The sequence below is a fragment of the Heterodontus francisci genome, unplaced genomic scaffold (genome assembly GCF_036365525.1).
Source record: "Heterodontus francisci isolate sHetFra1 unplaced genomic scaffold, sHetFra1.hap1 HAP1_SCAFFOLD_84, whole genome shotgun sequence".
Taxonomy (NCBI): Eukaryota; Metazoa; Chordata; class Chondrichthyes; order Heterodontiformes; family Heterodontidae; genus Heterodontus; species Heterodontus francisci.
This window is the reverse complement of record NW_027140330.1, coordinates 4,923,773-4,928,601: the sequence shown is the minus strand read 5'-3', so window position 1 is coordinate 4,928,601 and position 4,829 is coordinate 4,923,773.

Here is a 4,829-nt window from a genome sequence, read left to right as displayed (position 1 = left end):
AACTAACAAGGACACACACATACACCAAGTTACACAGACATACACTGACACCAAGTAACAAAGACATGCACTTACACCAAGTAAGAAAGACACACACTTACACCCAGCAACAAAGACATGCACTGACAAACAGTAACAAAGACACACACTGACACCAAGTAACAAAGACATACACTTACACCAAGTAACAAAGACAGACACTGATACCCACTAACGCAGACACACACTTACACCAAGTAACAAAGACAGACAGTGACACCAAGTAACAAAGACACACACTTACACCAAGTACACAGACACACACTGACACCAAGTAACAAAGACATACACTGAAACCCAGTAACATAGCCACACACTGACACCAAGTAACAAAGAGAGAAACTGATACCCAGCAACACAGACAAACACTTACACCAAGTCACACAGACATACACTGACACCCAGTAACAAAGACAATCACTGACACCCAGTAACAAAGACACACACTGACACCAAGTAACAAAGACACACACTGGCACCAAGTAACAAAGACATACACAGACAACAAGTAACGAAGACATACACTGATACCCAGAAACACAGACACACACTTCCACCAAGGAACAAAGACATGCACTGATACCCATTAACACAGACACACACTTACACCAAGTAACAAAGACATACACTGATACCCAGTAACACAGACACACACTTACACCAAGTAACAAAGACATACACTGACACAAAGTAACAAAGACATACACTTACACCAAGTACACAGACATACACTGACACCAAGTAACAAAGACATAGACTTACACCAACTAACAAAGAAACACACTTACACCAAGTAACACAGACATACACTTACACCATGTAACAAAGACATACACTTACACCAAGTAACAAAGACACACACATTCACCAAGTAACAAAGACATACACTGATACCCAGTAACACAGACACACACTTACACCAAGTAACAAAGACAGACAATGACACCAAGTAACAAAGACATACACTTACACCAAGTAACAAAGACATACACTGACACCAAGTAACAAAGACATGCACAGACACCAAGTAACAAAGACATACACTGATACCCAGTAACACAGACATGCACTTACACCAAGTACACAGACATACACTGACACCAAGTAACAAAGACATAGACTTACACCAACTAACAAAGAAACACACTTACACCAAGTAACACAGACATACACTTACACCTAGTAACAAAGACATACACTTACACCAAGTAACAATGACATACACTTACCCCAAGTAACAAAGACACACACTTACACCAAGTAACAAAGACATAAACTGACACCAAGTAACAAATACATCCACTGACACCAAGTAACAAAGACACAAACTTACACCAAGTAACAAAGACATACACTGACACCAAGTGTCATAGACAAACACTGACACCAAGTAACAAAGACATTCACTTACACCAAGTAACAAAGACATACACTGACACCAAGTAACAAAGACATACACTGATACCCAGTAACAAAGACACACACTGACACCAAGTAACAAAGACATCCACTGACACAAATTAACAAAGACATACACTGATACCCAGTCACAAAGACAGACACATACACCAAGTAACACGTACATACACTGACACCAAGTAACAGAGACATACACTTACACCAAGTAACAAAGACATACACTGACACCAAGTAACAAAGAAACACACTGATATCCAGTAACACAGACACAAACTTACACGAAGTGACAAAGACATACACTGATACCCAGTAACACAGACACACACTTACACCAAGTATCACAGACATACACAGACACCAACTAACAAAGACATACACTGATACCCAGTAACACAGACAAACACCTAAACCAAGTAACAAAGACTACACCGACAACAAGTGACAAATACATACACTTACACCAAATAACACAGACATACACTGACACCAAGTAACAAAGATATACACTTTCACCAAATGACAAAGAAACACACATACACCAAGTTACACAGACATACACTGACACCAAGTAACAAAGACATGCACTGACACCAAGAAAGAAAGACACACATTTACACCAAGTAACATAGACCTGCACTGACCCAAGTAACAAAGACATACACTGATACCCAGCAACACAGACACACTCTTACACCAAGTAACAAAGACAGACACTGATACCAAGTAACAAAGACAGGCACTGACACCCAGTAACAAAGACACACTGGCACCAAGTAACAAAGAAATGTACTTACACCAAGTAACAAAGACATACACTGACACCCAGTAACAAAGACATGCACTGACACCCAGTATCAAAGACACACACTGACACCAAGTAACAAAGACATACACTGATACCCAGTAACACAGACACACATTTACACCAAGTAACAAAGACATACACTGACACCAATTAACAAAGACATACACTGATACCCAGTAACACAGACACACACTTCCACCAAGTAACAAAGACATACACTGACACCAAATAACAAAGACATACACTTACACCAAGTAAAAAAGACATACACTGACACCAAGTAACAACGACATACACTGATACCCAGTAACAAAGACACACAGTTACACCAAGTAACAAAGACATACACTGATACCCAGTTACACAGACACACACTTACACCAAGTAACACAGACAAACACAGACACCAAGTAACAAAGACATACACTGATACCCAGTAACACAGAGACACACTTACACCAAGTAACAAAGACATACACTGACAGCAAGTAACAAAGACATACACTGATACCCAGTAACAAAGACACACTGGCACCAAGTAACAAAGACATATGCTTACATCAAGTAACAAAGACAGACACTGACACCCAGTAACAAAGACATGCACTGACACCCAGTTACAAAGACACACACTGACACCAAGTAACAACGACATACACTGATACCCAGTAACACAGACACACACTTACACCAAGTAACAAAGACATACACTGACACCAATTAGCAAAGACATACACTGATACCCAGTAACACAGACACACATTTACACCAAGTAACAAAGACATACACTGACACCAAATAACAAAGAAATACACTTACACCAAGTAAAAAAGACATACACTGACACCAAGTAACAACGACATGCACTGATACCTAGTAACACAGACACACAATTACACCAAGTAACAAAGACGTACACAGTTACCCAGTTACACAGACACACACTTACACCAAGTAACACAGACACACACAGACACCAAGTAACAAAGACATACACTGATACCCAGTAACACAGAGACACACTTACACCAAGTAACAAAGACATACACTGACAACAAGTAACAAAGACATAAACTTACACCAAGTAAAAAAGACATACACTGACACCTAGTAACAAAGACATACACTTATACCCAGTAACACAGACACACACTTACACCAAGTAACAAAGACAGACACTGATACCCCGTAACACAGACATACACTTACACCAAGTATCAAAGACATACACTGACACCAAGTAGCAAAGACATACACTGACTCCAAGAAACAAAGACATACACTGACACCAAGCAACAAAGACATACACTTACACCAAGTAACACAGAAATACACTGACACCAAGTAACAAAGACATACACTTACACCAAGTAACAAAGACATACACTGACACCAAGTAACAAAGACATACACTGATAGCCAGTAACACAGACACACACTTACTCCAAGTAACACAGACATACACTTACACCAAGTAACAAAGGCATACACTGATACCCAGTAACACAGACTCACACTTACACCAAGTAACAAAGACAGACAATGACAGCAAGTAACAAAGACAAACACTGATACCCAGTAACACAGACACACACTTACACCAAGTAACAGAGACATACACTGACACCAAGTAACAAAGGCATACACTTCCACCAAGTAACAAAGACATGCACTGACACCAAGTAACAAAGACGTACACTTACACCAAGTAACAAAGACATGCACTGACACCAAGTAACAAAGACATACAGTTACACCAAGTAACACTGACATACACTGACACCAAGAAACAAAGACACACACTTACACCAAGTAACAAAGACATACACTTACACCAAGTAAAAACGACATACACTGACACCTAGTAACAAAGACATACACTGATACCCAGTAACACAGACACACACTTACACCAAGTAACAAAGACAGACACTGATACCCAGTAACACAGACATACACTTACACCAATTATCAAAGACATACACTGACACCAAGTAGCAAAGACATACACTGACTCCAAGCAACAAAGACATACACTGACACCAAGCAACAAAGACATACACTTACACCAAGTAACATCGACATACACTGACACCAAGTAACAAAGACATACACTTACACCAAGTAACAAAGACATACACTGACACCAAGTAACAAAGACATACACTGATACCCAGTAACACAGACACACACTTACTCCAAGTAACACAGACATACACTTACACCAAGTAACAAAGACATACACTGATACCTAGTAACACAGACTCACACTTACACCAAGTAACAAAGACAGACAATGACAGCAAGTAACAAAGACATACACTGATACCCAGTAACACAGACACACATTTACACCAAGTAACAGAGACATGCACTGACACCAAGTAACAAAGGCATACACTTCCACCAAGTAACAAAGACATGCACTGACACCAAGTAACAAAGACGTACACTTACACCAAGTAACAAAGACATGCACTGACACCAAGTAACAAAGACATACACATACACCAAGTAACACTGACATACACTGACACCAAGAAACAAAGACACACACTTACACCAA